Genomic DNA, 20,823 nt, shown 5'->3' on the forward strand with positions numbered 1-20,823 from the left:
TGCTAAACTCCTGAACCAAGCTGATGAGCTCGGCTAACGAGAATTTATTTCCACATTATAATATTTACCCCATCAAACAGGTCACTTTTCCCAACCCTGAGTACTGGTTTCACACTAAATCATGATTAGACTAGTGATTATCCAGTTAGCGCCCCAAAGGACTTGGTTACAGATGTATGTTATCTAGCTAGCGAACCTCGCTAATCATTTCATTTACACAATATCATATAGAGTGTAAAGCTTGCTGAACTCGGGTGAAGGTTTTAATAATTATTCCGTATAATATTTAGATAGATTTCGGATGATGGACTGGGACAGGAGGTTTTTGAGACTTTAATCAGTCACCATGTACGGTGAATTTACACAAGCTAATGCTAACTAATGTTAATATTTGTCTGTTTATTCTCAGCTTAAATAGCTTACAAACTCACAGGTTTATTAACGTTTCGGCGTTAAAAAGGAAATTTTTGATTTTTTACTTCTCCCTTTTTAAAAAAACAAAACAAAAAAACAATCAAAATCCTCTATTTCTGGGTGTGGGTGAAAAAAACACTGGTTTATCTACACTGTTAACAAGCCTGGATAATTAACTTGGTAGCATCATTAAGATAAATATCGTAATGAGTAATGCAAACCTTTTAACCGGTAAACAAACCTTTCCTTTATTTTACTCAAGCTGTTTTTACTGTAAGGAACGTGACAGAATGTTAGATGTGTTATTATGAAACTGCGATGAGAAGAAGCACTTATGATGGGGCGGCGGGAGGAAATGTACAGTACATCATCTTTTTTGGAGAACAGGACATGTTTAGACTTACATCCTGCTTCGTGTTAAGGTGTAAATTAAGTAGCCATCTAGAACACCATAAGTGAATTACAGAGATGTTTTTGTTTTTTACATTTTAACAGGATGCAGTTGGCGTACAGCTGGCCTCCGTGGCTCCGATTCGGTTCCTGAGGACTCCTTCTCATCGGGACTCCATCAAAGCAGAGCTCTCTGGGTCCTATGTAAGCTTTTGAATGCCTGTGTAACATGACAGCTGTTTAAATCTGAAAGACTTTGATAATAGAGAACTCCATTAGGACTCCATTATGTAAAGTTAATTTCTTTTTGTAACTTTTCTGCTCTCTGCAGGCCTACCACTACAACCTCGTGGACATGTTTTACGAGCTGCTTCTCTGCGGATACTTCACGAAGGGCTTAACGCCTCAGCCAGTAAGCGTCTTATCGGGAGATTTAAAAGCGATGCTTGAATGTAGTTTGAGAACAGGATCTATTTTATTTCATTTTGTTTTCCCATATTTTAAACCCTGGCATTAACGGAGCTTGTCGTCTCCCTTTCCTAAAGCTTCAGGGAGGACTCTCGGAGCGCCTGCTTGCGCTCATCAAGTGGGTTGTAGACGTTCGGGAGCCTGGAGCAAAGATCTACTTCACAGTGCTTATTGTAAGTGTTCAAATATCTTCTGATGCCACGTTACACAAATGGTCAGCATTGTATCTCTAAGACAGTGACATTACACTGGATTTGTGTTTGTGTCATTTGTTGATAGGATCAGCTTACAGGCCTTTTTGTGGTACTGTTCTCTCAGCCCCTGGAGCTCTACACCGACCCGCCAGCTTTAGCCAGCACGGTTAGGCATCTCCTCGGGCAGCATGTCGAGAAGAAGATGGTGAAGACTTTGGAGAGGCTCTTGGCAATGTCCTTCCCTTACTTCTACACCTTCCCAGTACCCACCAACACAACACACACACACAAACACACAATTTATTGCACAAGTTCCCATTCCATACTTTGTTACAGTTCATATTTTGTCCCTACATTGCTCAAGCGCTCCACAGATGAGTATAAATTGATTTTGTAACATTTCAATTGTCACATTTTAAAATATCTCTCTTCTTTTTCCCCTTGACAGGTCTGCACAACGATCCCAGGACTTTAGGACCAGAATTGCACAGTCAGTTGTAGCCTGTGTAGCATTTTATCATTCTCACTAGAAATAATTGCTTTCTCGTTACATTTCCAGGTTTAGTGTTAATGAATTATCTGTGTGTGTCTTTCATCTAATATCATTTCAACCAATATTAACCCTCCTCTCATCATCCTCCTATCCTAACTCTAATAAAGTATTTCATTTGCATCTATTACAGCCTCGGTCAGATCATTTCTATACATCAAGATATGTGTATATATATAAAATGTTGATTTTCAACTCAACTCCAATACATGACATTAGGTTTAAACTTTAATTCATGATAAAGGCACATGGTTACTTTTTGTTTATTCAGTACACTGTTACTCTGAAATGTTCATATAAGTGAAGCAGAGATAACATTCTGCTTTATTGGTACAAACAATATCCTATAATTATATATCCTGTAATTTATTTTCCATTCATACATTTATTTATTCTTTCATGTGTTTATTATACCTGTGTGTATAAATGTATGTTACTTTACCAAATGTGAACTAAGATCCAGAACAAAATGTGAGCACTCCAGACCATAATTCCATTGTATAGTTACAAGAAGTTAAAATGGATGAATAAGGAAAGTGTTAGTCAAATTTGCAGAGGGAAGCTACAGTTGAGGCTTTGTACACAAGAAATGCTTAGATGCTTCACTGAAGACAGAGTAGAAGGAAACTTGACATTTACAATAACATAAAAAGGAAACTTTCAGAAGAACAGAGGAAATTAAAACATGATGGTTTTCTGTATGTTTCTGTTTTTTACCATGTTCATAGGTAAGCTTATATTTTATTTATCCCCATATATCATGTTTAAATGTTTTATAACTAGTAAAGAAATGTTTCCATGTGTGAGTGTTTTAGATTGTAAGCATGTACTGTATGTATACTGTATAATATAAAATGATAATATTCTGAAATAAATGTCCTCTTCAGGTGAGAGCACACAGGACAGCATTACTCCAACATCTTCTGCTGTCTATGGTAAAGAGGAGCAAGCAGTTACACTCTCCTGTGATTATAAATACACTGTTTCTATGAACAATCTACAGTGGTATCGACAATATTCCAATGCAGCACCAGAATTCCTCGTTCTGTTGACGGAATCGGGAGGGAATCAGACAGGTGATACTCCTCATCCTCATTTGTCTGCTAAAGTTCATAAGAGTCTGAAAAGCGTGTGGTTTTGGAGATCTCGCGTGCTTCAGTATCAGACTCTTCACTGTACTACTGCGCCTTGCAGCCCACAGTGACAGGAAAGTCAACTTCACTGTCCAAAAACCTACAGAGACCTCAAACATGAAAGTGTTAAAGAATCACAATAAGAAGAAAAGACTGGAAGCTATGCATAACATCAGCATTCTGATTATTGATCCAATAGAAATGTATGTATATAACCATATATGAATACTTTATTTGAAGTGAATAGACAAAACATTCTAAGTGAATCCAAATACAAATAGAAAAGTTAGGTGTGTGTTTGAAGAAGCCACATGTTCACTCCCTCTGCAGTATTAAGTGCAGTTCTCATAAACAATAGTGGCAGGTTTGATGGTTTATTTACTTAATGACAGTGTAAAGATCACATGCTGGAATTTGATTCTGTTCTAGGAATAAAAATGTGGATATTGTACAACTCTTTTGACAAGCAGCTGATCTGATTTATTTTTATTTTATGTTTGTTTGTTTGTTTATTTTACTGAGCATGCTATTTAATGTGTTCATCATGTGTGTCTTTGCAGGGTGTTTAATATATTTTTGAGAATTACAGGATACCTGAAAGTATGTATAACTAAGAATAAGTATTGTGGAAAATAAAAACACAGTTTCCATCACACAATCAGGAAATAAATAAGCTCTACTGAAATAGTGCTCCATAATCAATTCTTGAGGTAGATGAGCTACAACAGCTAAAGACCACATGGGGTTTCATTCCTGTTCACCAAGAACAGAAATCTAAGACTACAGTAACAACCCTGTAAATGACATAATTTGGCCCAATGGCAAGAGCTGCTTACTTGGTTCACACTTAGCGTCTGGATTCCAAAAAGGTTTGAATCCCACAGGAGCCTCGCTTTATTGTTAACTTGACTTTGTGTAACCGAGTTCCTTTTACTCGGACCCCAGTCCATATGAACAAGAAGGTCATACAGTTACAGAGTACAGTGAACCTTCATTGGTGCACATCAAGGTAACAGGGATGACCTGGCTTGTTGGTCTAGGGGTATGATTCTTGCTTAGGGTGCGAGAGGTCCCAGGTTCAAATCCTGGACAAGCTCTGGTTTTACATGGAATAGAGTGGTTGGGATAAAACTAATGGAAACTTGCACTGCCGGCTTGGTTCTCGCTTGGAAGCTTGTTTCTCCAGAGGTCCAAGAAGGTTCAAATCCCACTGTAATTACCTCTGAAAATTAAAGCTCCAACCTGGAGCCTATCTCTGGAATACGGGGAGCGGGATGGAGAATGTCACACTTTGTGGAGACATGAACCTCTGAAATATTAATATAATAGAGTACAGAAAGACCTCAGAATATTGTCATTTTACTAACACCATTCATCATGTTCACTGTTATATTCATGTGTCTGTGGCTTTCATTAGGTAAGTTAACATTGATTTTTCAGAAAGGAGGGTAAAAGGTAAATCCCTATGCCACCACGTCTGTCTGCTAAAGTTGATGATAAAACTAAACAAGTGGATCTGATCATCTCCTCTGCTGCTTTTAATGTTTGATAATATACAATTAGAAGGTAATTTATTCATAATCACACTCTCTGGTATCACCCAGATGAGGATGGGTTCACATTTGAGTCTTCCTCATATCGTCTCACAGAGTTTTTTCTTGCCGCTGTTGCCTCAGAGTTGCTCATTAGGGGTAAAGTTAATTTTCAACTTTGTAATTTCTATTCTGAATTTCTGTATTTCTGTAAAGCTGCATTGAGACAGTGTCTATTGTTAAAAGTGATATGAATGAAAATGAAGTGAACTGAATTTAATTACCTTTTGGGAACAGACACAGCAAATTTACTTATGAGAGACTGGATCCAGTTTCCTATGATTTTTGTCATAGGAAATTATCATAATTATTTATAAATGTACAAATAATTAAAAAAACACACAAACAGATAAAGGCTTATAGTATGGTATAGATGATGAATCTTAAAATACAACACAGACATATTAATGACTCTACACTACAGCAGCATCACTTCCTGGGTGTGTCCTTCTAGAGACGTGTAAAGTTCAGCACATACAGCACTATTATACAGAATCCTCACAGAGCTGTGTTCAGAAATGGATCAACTATACAACTTACTGTACATAGTGAGATACATACCACTGATTCTCACTGTAGTTACAGGTAATTTTCAATCAGTTATTAATTATTACAGTGATATTTAATCAGTTAAATAATTGCATTAATTAATAAGCATGTTTGTATTAATCTAGTAATTTCTTGATTCCTTAAGTCAATATTGGAATTACAAAAAATACTTCACTGACATGTTTCTTTATGTTTTTGTCACACCAGGAAGCTTTGCAGATAAAATTTGGCCAACAGATGCAAACATTGTCAGGAAAGAAGCAGAGACTGTTAGTCTGAAATGTTCATATGAGGCAAGCAGTGATCGTATTTATCTTTACTGGTACAAACAATATCCTAACAGCGCACCACAGTTTTTACTGTATAAAGGTGCAAGGTCAAATGAACGTTATGGGAGCACTCCTGATGATCATGGACTAAAGTCGAAAACAAGCAGAGACTCTACTGAACTTACTATCAGAGGTCTAAAGCTCTCAGATTCTGCACTCTATCATTTTGCTCTAAGAGTAGCAGCACAGTGATACAGAGTCACTGAAAGGCTTTACAAAAACATCAACATGGTATATTAAGTTTCTAAAACCAAAGAAGATGAAAGAGACTCACTTTACCAACTTATCAGTTAACCACAGACACAAACAACATTTGTGAAAACATTTGCAGCTGGAGCTAATAGCCTGAAAAGAAAATGAGGGATCAACACAACTATACTTTAATTCATAAATCTACATCTACATTCATTTATTAAATGTTTATTCTGCATTTTCATTTGAACAGATGTGAGTTTGATCATACAGATAAATATAATAATATAAAAAAAATTAGTGACAAGATTTGATTGCACATAAGGGTAATGTCTATAATCTTAAACATAATTATTTGATGGAGGGATGATGACTCTAGCCTTTTGAGCTTGTCCTCTGTTTTCTTATTTGTACTGTGATGTAAACGTTCCAACTTAAGGTGGACTGCTGACACTAAATTTCCCCTAAGTCTGAATGAGTGTGTGAATGTGTCTGTGCATTTTGTCCTGCATTAGACTGCTGTATCATCCAGGGTGTATTCCTGCATCATCCCTAGTGTTGCTGGGAGAAGCTCCAGATTCACCTGCCCAGGACAAAGCATGAATGAATGAATGAAGGTGTGTATATATAATGTATAGAGACAGTTGTGGAAGTGTGACCAGGATAAAGTAGGTACTTAAAATAAACTCTGATTGAATGACCATTCATTAGGTTGCAGCTGCAGCTTATGGATCTGGGGCTTGGTTTTACTGTAGTTTTAGCATACTAAGATTTTCTAATTGTCTAGTAGATGAGAAAGAGTTGCTGTGTGAGGTAAAGCAGAGTTGTCATGAATATGAATAAATATGATGTTTATATCAAAAGATAAACACAAACTAACTAAACACTCAGGATAACAATGTTATTATGCCCACTTGGTTTTCTTCACTATTGCTGATATTGCTAAGTCCTTTAGTTTGCAAGTTACAAACCAAAAGAACAAGTATTTTAAAAAGTTGCTTAATAATAAATTGTTGTCAATAAATTCAAATAAATTGGTGTATTTATATTAAAGGCTGTTGACAACAATTCATCCACCCAGAATACACTGTTTAATGTAATCACAATCATCTTTAAGTAACCAAACATAACTATAAAATAAATACATATCAGTTTCTGATTGCCAGTGAAATGTAGTTAGAGTGAGAATGTTCTTTTAGCTGATTGTTTATAACAGACGTGTTCTTGAACATTAATGAGGAAAGGCTCAGGTGCACAGTTTATTCTCCTCTTGATCAATAGATGAAGAAAATTGTTGGAGGAAAAGTTTCTGTTCCTCTGCAGCTCTTTTTCTCTATAGACAATATTCTGTTTGTGAGTCCTGTATGATTGTAATTAACACCAGTGCAATCATAGCTCCAGTTTTGTTCTTTGGTCACTACACTTAATTAACCCTACTGAATAAAATCAGATGGAAAAATATTTGAAGTGAACTGGAACAGCGATTTAGTCCAGGAACTCTATGGAACTCTGTATGGGAAGGCTATACAAAGAAATGCACAAAATACTAAATATATACATTATATAATATTAATTATAGTTCAGAAGTTTATTTATTAATGTCATTAATAAATAAATTAACTTCAATTACCTTAAAAACCAAGTCTTTCTTATTTCTCCACAAGATGGTGTAGTGAGTTATCTTATTGTGGGTCAGGTGCTAGGACTCTGCTCACATCCTCCAAAGATGTAGACTCTGTTATAAATACTTCTTTGCAGAATAATATGAACTCTAATAAACATGCTTTATCACAACAAACAAATAAATGCCATAAGTCAAGACACTACTTATAAAATATAAAAACTAAAATATTTACTCATTTTAATTGTTAGTAAATTTGTATAAAATTGAATAAATACAATAATAGAATAATTTCTTTGTTTACTATGTAAACAGTTTCAGTAGAGTTTCCCAAACAAGGCAGAATGTTTCAGTAAAGATCAACAATCTGTCAGTAACACTGGAGACACTGTCATGTGATGCTGGGGGGTGGAGCTTCGTGAACATTTATCATGTTAATATTTCAGAGTACAAAAAGAGTTCAGAAGCTTTTAACTTTCATTCAGCTAAAATCATTCATCATGTTCACTGTTATATTCATGTGTCTGTGGCTTTCACTGGGTGAGTTAACATTGACCTTTTGTTAGTTTATATATTATGTGTTGTTTATTAATTGTGTGCTGTTAGAAATCATGATTTCTGTATGTAATTCTGGCTTGATTGTGTAAAGGTTAAATACATTACATTTTCTTCTCTATGACAGGTGACTCCATGGCAGATTCAATAAAGCCACTTTTCCCTCATAAAGTTGTAGATGAAGGTGATGATGTTACTCTGTCCTGCAGCTACAAAGACTTCAGAGGTATTGTACAGACTCTGCAGTGGTACAGACAATATCCAAAATTTAAACCTGAGATCCTTCTTTATATTTATCAAAATGGAGATCCAAGTCCCAACACTCCCCCAAGAATGTCTGCTAAAGTTCATGATAAGAAAGTGGATCTGATCATCTCCTCTGCTGCTGTATCAGACTCTGCTCTATACTACTGTGCTCTGAGGGCCACAGTGACAGGTGAAAGTGTGAAACTTTCACACAGTTTTGTTATATTGAAAGCAGTTCTACTGATAATTTCGACTTCACATGCCATATTTGGGGGAAATCTCTCTCTATTGTGATTTATAAAGAGTTTATATTTTGACACATGTTGGATTATTACTAGCGATCCTCAGTAATCAGTCTGTGCTCTGTTGCTGGTCTTGGATTTTATTTTTTTTTATTTTGTATTACTATACTATATGATCATTTTCAAGTTGATAATATTTACTAGTTTTTGGTTTACATGGTTCGTAGGCATGAATTGTAAACTGATCAATCTGTCTGAATATCATAAAAACTGTGCTGAAACACAAATCTGCCTTAAAGTGAAAATATATCTTCAAGTATGCTGATGACAATACAGTGTTGAGTCTCATCAGCAAAATATTGAGTTTACATACAGAGAGAAGGTGGAGAAGTGCGAGGACAAGTGTAGAAGGATAAATCCATAGGGTGAACTCTTAATTTCCTGCAGACATGTACGAGAGAAAACATAAAAAAAGGAATAAATGGCATCCTGTGCAGCTGTACCAGTGTTTAATATGAAAAGAGTATTCTGTCTCAGAGCACAAGACACTACAACAGATAGAGAAAACCACTGGAAACATCATCAGGGTCTCTCTTACTTTAGTCAAGGATCATTACCAGAAAGTGTACATTAATTAAGCTGTCAGTTTTCTGAACATCACTTCCCCCTTCTACCAGACTCTTTCCTCACCTGCCATCTTCAGAAGGAATGAGAACATCTGGACAGAACATCTGCCAAACTCTGTAAAAGCTTCTTCTCCCAGACAATCAGGCTCAGTAACTGAACTAATATCAATAAAACAATATCTAATCAGCTTGACACAAGTGCAGGATTCTGTATAGGTTTAGTCAGACCACAGAAACTAAAATACTCTATACCAATACCCAACAGTTTTATGTGTTAATACTGATAAATCAAGTGTTGTAGTAATTCTAGATCATATTCAGATATTATCTGTTAGGAGAAATTGTACAGCTGATCTTTGTTACTCAATTAACTGGTTAATAAACATTAATTACCAGCTGTTTTTAATTGAACATCACTGGCTAAGGAACCATTTAGGACAAAATGATCCCAAAACCTTTTATTTGTGTCCATACTGGAAAATAATAATAAAAATAACTAAATAAACATTCACCTAATTATTCTTAAACTATTCAACTAATAATAATAATGTCAAAAACAGTCCACTGAAGACATGGGAAACTTCTAACCCATCTATATTAACTTGTTTATAAATTAATTTTGGAGTTTGTAAACACTAAACAATTATTCTCATGTATATACCTGCAGGTTTTTTTTATTCTGGACAATGTTGTTTTGTAAGTATTCAGTATATAGACAGCTATATAAGTTTAAAATAATGTGGACACTGAATCAATTTCAGACCTAAAGTTTTGAGCTCTATTTGTAACTAGGTTTCATTTATTTTATTACTCAAATAGGTCAGAAAGTCAAATTGAAATCAAGATTTATTTATTGTTATTAGTGAGCCAAGATTTCATCCTGAACAGCATCACTTCCTGGGTGTGGCCTTCTAGAGACGTGTAAAGTTCAGCACATACAGCACTATTATACAGAATCCTCACAGAGCTGTGTTCAGAAATGGATCAACTATACAACTTACTGTACATAGTGAGATACATACCACTGATTCTCACTCTAGTTACAGGTAATTCATTTTCATCAGTTAATTAATTTTATTAACAAAAATAATTTTCTGCATTGATTTTAGCTGATGTTTTAGGTATGTTTACAGAAATTATTTGAATATTTATTTTTGTTTGTATTTATTTATATATTGTTGTTTACAACAGGCATTGTTGCAGATAAAATTGGGCCGAAAGATAATAACGCCAAAACTGAGGGGAAAGAAAGAGACACTGTTACTCTGAGATGTTCATATACGTCAAGCAGCAGTCATGTTTATCTTCACTGGTACAAACAATATCCTAACAGCGCACCACAGTTTTTACTGTTTAAAGGTGCAAAGTCAGCAAGTTCAGAGTATAATCCCACTGGCTCTCGATTAGAGTCAAAAACAACCCCAGACTCTACTGAACTTACAATTAAAGATCTACAGATCTCAGATTCTGCACTCTATCATTGTGCTCTACAAGAAGGAACACAGTGATACAGAGTCACTGAAAGGCTTTACAAAAACTTATTGTTTATAAAAACCACAGAAAATGAAAGACACTTCCTTTACCGACTTATCAGTTAACCACAGACACAAATAACAAATTCTAATAACAGATGTGACTAAAATAAAAGAAAATGAAAGAAAATAAAAGAGAGATGAGCAACTACACATTATTCACAGTATATTCTACAATTTTAAGGGTAAAAAAATAAAATAAATTAAGGACACTACCAGAAACGTTAAAGCTAGGTGCCACTGAAGCATACATTGTGTAATTAAGTTAATTCATTAATTCTTTTTTGCTCAGCTTCCCCAATGATACACTACATTAATTAAATAAGTCATTGATTGATTCATTGATTCATTGTTATGTTTATTATGTACATATATATATATATATATATATATATATATATATATATATATAGATAGATAGATAGATAGATAGATAGATAGATAGATAGATATACAAATGTCATTTAGTTAGATTTGGCAGTGGCTATGAACAGATGTCAGTTTGATTAAAATAAGGAAACTGTTAGTAAAATCACCTTTTTCTTGTTTTATGATTTATGTTTATGGCTTGTACACAACTCTGATGAATATACATATAGAATCTTAAACATAATTACGTGATCAGGGATAGCTCTAGCCTTTTGAGCTGGATGTTTCTTTTTCTTATTTATGATATAAACTTTCAAAGCTGCCTGTAGATCCTTGGATAAATTACTCATGAGCTTTATGGCCTAGGGTTAGAATATAATTCAGATACACTACAACCCTGATCAGGATAAAGCCGTTAATGAAGATGAATAATAAATAAATGAATTTTTGTCTGCAGGACAATAAGCAGTTACTTATATTTTAAGGTAGAGTGGATTTAAACATTATTATATAACAGGTAGGTCTCAAGGTTGATGTGGGTTTTGGTTTAAAGCTGTAGTTTTATCAAAAGTCAAAAACTTGAACTGACAAAAGATAATCTGCATACCTAATAGATTTAAGAGGAAGTAATTCACTTAGGGAACAAAAGCTGTGATAAATATGAATAGATATGAGTGGGTGGAGCTAAATGTGGAGACATTAAAGACAGAACATTAATATTTCTTTCTAAAGTTCCAGGCGAGAAGGAAACACACAAGTAACAATCTTTTCTTCACTACTGCTGATAATGGTATGTCATGTTCATTACACATGAAGCTCAGTGTTCATGTGCATATTGGCATTTATGAGTAAAATATTATAGCAGAGGCTTCTTGATTATCTCCACTGGTATCGACAAAAACCTCAATCAGAACCAGAGTTTTTGCTGCTGATTATTGTGTCTACAAATGATGTAACCAACGCTAAGCAACATGACCCAGGACTATCCATCAAAGTTCATAAAAAGGACAAGAAAGTAGATCTGGAGATCTTTCCTGCTGCAGTATCAGACTCTGCACTGTACTACTGCACCATGGAGCCCACAGTGACACAAAACTCAAACAGACTGTACAAAAAGTCAAGCTGCATTTTTTTCCTCAGGAGTTGGAGCTGTTTACCTGTTTACTTCCATACAATTTTCTTTTTTAGTTCCTAGACTCTCCTAGATATTTATTTGGCTGCAAATATCAACACTCCTCTTCTTACCTATGTTGGCAATGCTTACTGATTGAACAATCAATAAAAAAAACTGTATGATTTCTCTCATGTAGATGTAACATAAAATTCAACAACCTTAAAATGAATTTAAATGATTAATTCTTAATTAATCAATATGGCTTTCATTATCACACATGAAAGTCCCATACAGCTTACTGACAAACAGTAAACATCAATGTGCTCTATACTGGTATTAATTCCTCACTATATGCTCTTACCTCAGCTCTGAAAATAACCTTAATTTCATTCAAAATAGCTACAAATGACACAGAAATAGGTTTAAAAAGAAATTATGCATAACACATAAAAACTTAAAAATGTGTCTTTCTTATCAGTACAGTTTAATTTACAAGATGAATCTACATCCAGATGAAATGTAGGTATTAGTTAAAAAAAACATAATATACACTAGATAGGATGTGTAAATTGTAGTGAAGCATCACACCATTTGTGTACTATTTATTTTAACTAATGTGAATATGGGAAATACCTCAATTATTCCAGACTATACTGATTATAAAAGATAAAAAGAATAAAGCCCAAGGATGGAAATATTATTGTACACAACACTGAGACTATCACAGGACCTGAGCAGTAGTAGTAGTAGTAGCTGGTAAGCTGGTAAGCTTTCTCTGGCAGTTGTATGCTTTTTCTGTAATTGTTGTTCCTTAGGGTTCTGTTTGTTCTGCATGTTATTTCAGATCATTACAGAGCCAAGAGCTGACTTTAGCAAGCCAGCAACTAACAAGCTAGCAATCTCACAAAAACACAAGGCCTTGTTGAATAGAATTCCTCAAGCAGCACTATGAAGCACTAATCTTAACTACAACAGTCTTATGGATTAAAAAACAGAAAGTGGACTGTGAAGGATCATATCGTTGGTCAGACGCCTCTTACCTTGAGACTGATGGTAGAACTATTGATTCTGATCGAACTGCTTCATTTGTGAATTAAATGATTGGACTAGGAGAATGAAGAAGGATTTGCAGACTCGCTGATGTCATTTGTTCAGATCGTCACAAATGACATCAGTAACTTATAAAGAGTCACTGAGAACATCAGTAAATGAATTTAAGAAATCTTCTTGGTGAACGGGATCAAAAGGTCCCACAATTCTTTTTCTTATAATAAAGGATTTAACAATACACATACATTTTAAAACATTTCATTTTTAATAACATTTTTTTGCCTTTTATTCTCCTAAATAAACTACTACATAGAAGCAGAAACTGCAGTAAAATAAAGCAAACCAAAAGCTGATTCAGAATTACACTAGGCTAGGCTATGCTAAGCTAGGCTAAGCCAGTTTAGGCTAGGCTAGGCTAGGTTAGGCTAGGCAAACAAACATGCTTCAAACAGAAGCTAGGCAATTACAAGGTAGAGCAAAGGAGCTTAACTCGGGAAGCTAATTCCTGTGTCACTACTCACATAACACTAAACAGGTGAACCAACTGAACAGGGGAAATGAACATAGAACCAAAATAGAGTTCAACTCTAATGTTCAGTGCTGCCCTCTGGTGGTCTAGCAAGGAAATATTCCAGATATCCATCATACTACTCATAGGCTGTATTTTAAGGTGGTGTGCTATTATTATTTTTTAAACCATTGTAGTAAAGCAATAAAGAAGCAGGTTTGCTTGTAGCCTTTTCTACATTCAGACACATGAAAAGATAATTCATTATTTAAAATTGTTTTCTTTTTTAGATTTTTTTACACGTTTAGATTTTTTTAATTATCTACCTTGAAATTGACCCAATTCAATTTTTAACCATCATCATTTTGCCTGCAGCCAATTTACATATCTTAGATATCTCTTTTAAAAGGAGCACCCACAGTACAGATTGACAAGCAAAACAAAGCAAAACAGACAATTATGATATAAAAGCAGAAGATTCTTCACCTTTAGGAAAAGTTTGACGCTCTGACAAATGACAGAAATGATCTCTGACTAGACGACATTAAGTAACAGGGTTGTGAACTTTCTTTCACATTGTGTGGTGTTATTTGATAACTTAGTTGGAAAGTACAGAGTCATGTGCCACAGTGATATTGAAGGGTAGTGACCTGAAACATGAGCAGTGTAACTGTTGAAGGATTGAAAGCCAGCAGACCTGATTAACATAGACCCAGTAGTTAAAAGTAACACAGCCACATTTAAGACTAAAACACGGAAAAATAATGAATGTTATGTTGTGTTCAAAGGAGCAGAGCCCTGGACCCGAGTCACCCAGCGCACATACTAATACTACAGTGGGATTGGAAGAGAAATGAATGGAGAAAGATACAAAATGGGTTGAGATGAAATCACTGGTGTTTATTATTAGTGTGTTCTTCTATGTTCAATAAAGAGGATCAGATTAAATGATAAAAGTAATCCAGTGTCATCCATCATGTGCAGCTTCATATGGCAAATTATATAAATAATGTGAAATGTATGTGAATTATTCCCACATGAATTTATAAAAGTCACAGCATAGATAAAGTTAGCTCTTTATTAGTTTGTGATTAGTACATGCCTTAAATCATGCATTAGTTCAGATTTAAGCAAGTGTTAATTTAGGTTTTTTTTTTCCTCATTGTCTTTACCTCTAATCCGATCTATCATCAGGTCACAGGGAGCCTGTGCCTATCTCAGGCATAAAGGCAGGATACACCCTGGACAGAGTGCCAACCCATCACAGGGCACACACACTACTTCCAATTTAGAGACTCCAATCAGCCTAGAAGTATGTCTTTAGACTATGGGAGGAAACCAGAGGAAACCCACCAAGCACGGAGAGATGGACATGCAAACTCCACACACAGTGAGTGGGAGCGAGACGTGAATCCAGGACACTGGCGGTGTGAGGGGAACAAGCTAACCACTAAGCCATTAAGCTTAGTTCATGATTATGTATGTACTGATACTGTAAATTATTACAATAAAAATAAAATGGATTAAACATGACAACTACACACAATCACACTCAATTCTGAAGTCATGATTTATCATGTTACATAATTTTGCAGAATGTGGCACAAATGGCTCCAAATGACAGCAGCAACAACAGAAGCTTTTTTAAAATTGTGATTTAATGTTTGTATAATAATTATTTCAATAATTACATGATTAAACTTTATTATAGTGATTATTGCAGTTCATTATCAGTTCCTGCTTTTAGTTTAGCTTTTTGTGTTTGTTTAAAATAGATTTAGGACATGTTCCCCATGTGAGACTGAATGTAAAGCCAGAATGCTTCAGTAAGAATCAAGAATCTTTCAGTAACATTAGTGACACTGTCATGTGAGTGATGCTGTGGGGTGGAGCTTCATGAATCCTGATGATGTTAACATATCAGTGTACAGAAAGAATAGTTTCCTTCAGCTAAGATCATTCATCATGTTCACTGTTATATTCATGTGTCTGTGGCTTTCACTGGGTGAGTAAACATTTTTATTATTGCAAAAATACTATGTTCTGAATCAAGGATGACCACATGTGTTTTTAAACAGTAGTAAATTGTGAGTATAATTTATGTAATACCTTATTATTAAATTATTTAGAAAAAAAAACAATATGTTGTCTTCTCTATAACAGGTGACTCCATGGCAGATCCAATAGAGCCACTTTTCACTCATAAAGTTGTAGATGAAGGTGATGATGTTACTCTGTCCTGCAGCTACAAAGACTTCAGTGGTAACATATATAATGTGCAGTGGTACAGGCAATATATGAACTCTAAACCTGAGTTCCTTCTTTATGTTACTCCAAGTGGAGATCTAAGTTCCCCCATCCCCCATGGAATGTCTGCTAAAGTTCATGAAGATGAACAAGTGGATCTGATCATCTCCTCTGCTGCTGTATCAGACTCTGCTCTATACTACTGTGCTCTGACGCCCACAGTGACAGGAAATCCAGCTGCACTGTACAAAAACTTTTTTGTTATGTTGAAAGCAGTTATGCCAATAAGAAATTTACATGGGGAAAATTTACATGGCTTTTTGGGGAAAACTTTCCCTTTTGTTCTCATTATTTATAATAAGTTTATATTATTGACACATTTCATTCATTCATTCATTCATTCATTCATTCATTCATCTGTAACTATTTTATTTAATCTTGTCTAGGAGCAAAGTGGATATTGGCAAAGCATTCAAAACTCTACACAGCAACCTGAGTTTAAAATCAATAAGAATTTACAATGCTTTTAAAATAAAATACACTTTTATTTATAGAGCCATCATGCTATAGCTCACACAGCATCACTTTGCTGGATCATAAAACAATAGTAAGTTAATTCATTTTTAAATGACTAACACTATTTTTTATTAAATTATTATTATTATTATTATTATTATTATTATTATTTTCTACAATGTTATTCAAACAATGAAAACTTATATAATAAAGCAGCTGAGGCTCTGTACACGTTCAGAAGTTGAATAAAGTTCTGCAAATTGTTATTATTCTCCTTCCTCCACAAGATGGCGTAATCTTATTGTTGGCCATGTTTTAAGCCTCTTGTCACATCCTTCAGAGCTGACTTCATGGATTATAAGTACAATAATATATAATATATATAAGTATAATAATATATGCTATACATAATCTTCCGTTCTTTTATATATAAGCATTGCATGATTTGTGATCTTACTGCAGTCTAGAAACAATCTTTGGAGAATCAGTAAAAACCATCAAAAGAATCCCTTGTCATTGGTTTGCCTTAATTAAGAAAGAAAACTGAAATTGCAGAACGCCTATACACACAATTTCTATTCTATATTCCTTGATAACCTGGAAATAAAAAGTAAAAGCTTGGTTCAATCATCACAGCAGAATTTTACAATATACAATATACCAACACTATATCATGGAAGGCAGCACTGAATCTTTTGAGTTTGTTGCAGTGAACAACAGCAAGTTCACCACCACTGCCTTGAAGAGGCAAAAACTAACACATAATGTATTACAGTGTTACAGAGAAAAAATCCTTTATAAATATATGAAGTGCAAAGTTTAAATACTCTTTCTGATGACTCAAGCCTCTTTTTGTCTGTGAACATTTCTTTGTGTCTTAAGGTTTTTCTCCTTGATGAACACAAAGATGGTGAACTCAGTTATCTTATGATGGGCCGAATACTAGAGCAGCATATAAACCTGCACATTCTTTTCACATACTTTTCACAATAAACCCTCTGTGATATAGACTCTACCTCTACTTCTATCATACATACTGCACAAATATTATCTTAACCCCTGCCATGGTTCATCTCAGTAGTAGATAATTTCAGATATACCAGCTCACATAAAACAACTGTCCACTTTAGACTAAACTGTGTTTAAAATCTCTAGTGCACTTGTACTAATGCTGTATTTTTCATATGTAACTACCTTTAACCTTGTGTTGTTGTGGGGTGAAGCTTCATGAACCTTTATGATGTTAACATTAGCAAGACATTTTACAAAAAAATTGTTTTCATTCAAACAATAAATTCAATAAATCCTGGATTCAAATGTAAGAATCAACAATCAGCCCTGTCATGTGATACTGCAGGGTGGAGCTTCAAGAAGCTTTATGAAGATCCAGAGAGCAAAAGGAAAACAAACTTGGTACTTCTTTGGATGTCTTTGGATCTTGATTATAGCTGTTAATAAGCACTTGAGTAATTCTCAGTCTTGAACAGTAAGCTTACAAGTATCAGCTTTCTAAAGATACCCTGGTTATATACCCTGGTTTGGGGATGCACTCCCTTCACATAATGCAGGGCTGTTGAGAAAGGATTAAAACTGTTTTGTTAAAGACCAAGAAAATAAAATGTTCAAATTCAGGTTGCAAAGTTTGTCGAAAGAGTTATAGGAAGAGTTAATCAATAAAAGATAAACAAGCAATCAAATGGCTTCCTTTTAACTGAAATGTGGCAGTGCATCTTCAAACATTTTACCTCTGTGATTTATCATACCCTGTGATCTATGATCCCATAGACAGACTCTACAAATTGTTGCCCACTTTCTGTTCATAATTCTAAATAAATCAGCAGGAACTGAGAAGTGTCAACTATATAAATAAATGTAGTTTTAAAGGTAATCATAACTGAATAAACAATAAGAAAAGTAATTAGCCTGGTATTTAAACAAATCCACTTTGTGACTTTATTTGACTCAACTACCATATAGATCAGATAATGAAGTGCGACAGAAATTCTGTGCCTCTCCTTGGTTTCACACGGATTACATAATCCGTGATTTTCGATATGACTTGCATCATTTAAAAGTAGACCCTTTAAGCTTTCTATAGATATATTTCTCATGTCTGTGTGTGCAGTATTCACGGAGTTTCAGTTCATTTTAATGACACGTTTCAAAAATATTTTCGCGGAGACTGAGACGGCTGAAAGTGCACCCTGTTTATTTTCTTTATTTTACAAAAGCACAATGTTTTGTGGATATTTTGAGTGTACATAAATAAAAGTAGACCCTTACAGATTCAAATGATGTACTACACTTATGTGTATGATCAAAAATGACGGAGCACTTTAAGTTCTTTTCACGGTTACCAGAAAAAATGCAAGTGTTCCCACCGGCGGGCTTGCCGACTCCTAAGGGTTAAACAGCAAACAGATTATTTTTGGGTTAGATTTGTATCATTTTCATAGGAAATCCTTGGACAGTTTAATGTTTTTTGTATTTCTTTAAATATTTTATTATTTTCCTATTTATTTCTTATTTTTCTATACTACTTGCTATGCTCTTCATTGTATTATATTTCAGTGCACTGTTGTTGAGAAGAGCACCCACAGTTTTGTTGTACTCCTTATGTGCAAAGACAATAAAATTTATTCTATTCTATTCTATTCTATTCTATTCTATTCTATTCTATTCTATTCAATATCAGCAAGCACGGCTTTGGTTGGAGCACAATTTCATTTCATTGTCTGTACCGCTTATCCGATCTATACTCGGGTCACGGGGAGCCTGTGTTTATCTCAGGCGTCATTGGGCATCAAGGCTGGATACACGCTGGACGGAGTGTTGGAGCACGATGTTATAGTTAATTAGAGGTTATAGGTTTTTATCAGAAATAAACAGAAATCAAGCCGATAGATAGTCGTGCAGTGTGAAAACAATGGTGACCCAACAACTTTGAAAATCTTGCAGTGTGAACTCAGCATTAAGGCCTCGCGCTCAACCGCACACTCCTGAAAGTGTGGGTGAAGGAACAACCTTCTGCTGTTGTCGACCAAAAAGTTCACCTGGCAGCGGTGGGATTCGAACCCACGCCCCCGAAGAGACTGGAGCCTTAATCCAGCGCCTTGGACCGCTCGGCCACACTACCCATGCCCTTGGAGGGTTGTGGGGCTGTGGTCAAGGGAGGCCTGCCAGGTCGGGAAAGCGAGGCACTCTGGCAGGCGGTAGCAATGGTTGTACCACGCACGCTTCCATTACCAGACGTGATTCAAGATCCAAACCCAGGAAAGGTTTTGCAAAGTGGATTGACAGCCTTAGGCTCTTGTTGACAAGGTTTGCTGAAATGAACTTGCATCCCAGTCTGTTGAAATCAAGGTGCACGATCCGGGCCGCTGTCTTCGGGACTGTGCACTGCATTGATCTGCATGGATCTCCACTGGCGACCTGTCAGTCTTACAGCATCTGTGTCCAACCAACATGGAAATACAGCCCACGGCTGCAAAACACCTAGACCCAGGACTAGCTTTTCTCGCTCACCTCTAGCATGGTCTGGCAGACCAGGTACAAAGCATTCTGTATGCAAAGAGGAGGTTGAAGGTCACACAAGCGACGAGGATGGGATTCGAACCCACGCGTGCAGAGCACAAAGGATTAGCAGTCCATCGCCTTAACCTCTCGGCCACCTCGTCAAGTATAGATAAGGCACCCAAGGCTGAATGTCCACAGAGATGGCGACAATTCCGTAGTGGAGCGCCATAACCCAACGCGTTTAAACAAGCCTGTTCCCAAAGCAACTGGAGCCCATCCCACGTGGATTAGCAGTCTGTCTCCTTAACCTCTTGGCGTCCTAGGTCACCCACATGACCTTACACCTCAGTGCACCTGGCACTTGCACTCCATTGCCCAAACCTCTTGGCCACCACTTCTTATGTCGATTTTTTATTCTTGGTTGAATTGTTGTTTTGTTGGTAGCTCGTAACCATGGTAAGGGCACAACTGATGCGGCTCACACACACGGAAACCGTGTTTTGCGTACCGTTCTGGGGTTGTTTGGACTTGCTGTTTGAAAAAGCAAGGTGTGAAACGGAGCAGCGTTCAAAGCCAGGTGTTGACACCAGTTGCCAAAAACGGGGAGATATTTCAGCACCCGGGTCTGGGGGCTCCGGTACGGTGTGAGCGTGCTCGGTTTTTTTTTGCAGCCAGGCAGCCAGCTAATGGCAACTCTTAAGCACATTTGCAGAAGGCACCGGAGCCACAACCCCTGTAAAGCCTTTGGGGTGCCAGAGCCCACAACCACTGCCTTGAAAAGGCTCAGCTGGCAGCGGTGGGATTTGAACCCACGCCTCCGAAGAGACTGGAGCCTAAATCCAGTGCCTTAGACCACATGGCTACGCTACC

The 20,823-nt window shown here is 35.9% G+C and overlaps 4 non-coding genes across 4 annotated transcripts; 1 reads left to right on the top strand and 3 right to left on the bottom strand.

Moving 5' to 3' along the window:
• Positions 1-4,174: 4,174 nt before the first annotated feature.
• Positions 4,175-4,246, top strand: trnap-agg (transfer RNA proline (anticodon AGG)). Its single transcript has one exon. It is a non-coding gene; the product is annotated as a tRNA-Pro (tRNA).
• Positions 4,247-19,491: 15,245 nt separating this feature from the next.
• On the bottom strand, positions 19,492-19,573 carry trnal-aag (transfer RNA leucine (anticodon AAG)). The gene has a single exon. It is a non-coding gene; the product is annotated as a tRNA-Leu (tRNA).
• Positions 19,574-20,032: 459 nt separating this feature from the next.
• Positions 20,033-20,114, bottom strand: trnas-gcu (transfer RNA serine (anticodon GCU)). The gene has a single exon. It is a non-coding gene; the product is annotated as a tRNA-Ser (tRNA).
• Positions 20,115-20,741: 627 nt separating this feature from the next.
• Positions 20,742-20,823, bottom strand: trnal-uag (transfer RNA leucine (anticodon UAG)). Its single transcript has one exon. It is a non-coding gene; the product is annotated as a tRNA-Leu (tRNA).

The sequence above is a fragment of the Hemibagrus wyckioides genome, unplaced genomic scaffold (assembly GCF_019097595.1).
Source record: "Hemibagrus wyckioides isolate EC202008001 unplaced genomic scaffold, SWU_Hwy_1.0 Contig21, whole genome shotgun sequence".
Classification (NCBI taxonomy): Eukaryota; Metazoa; Chordata; class Actinopteri; order Siluriformes; family Bagridae; genus Hemibagrus; species Hemibagrus wyckioides.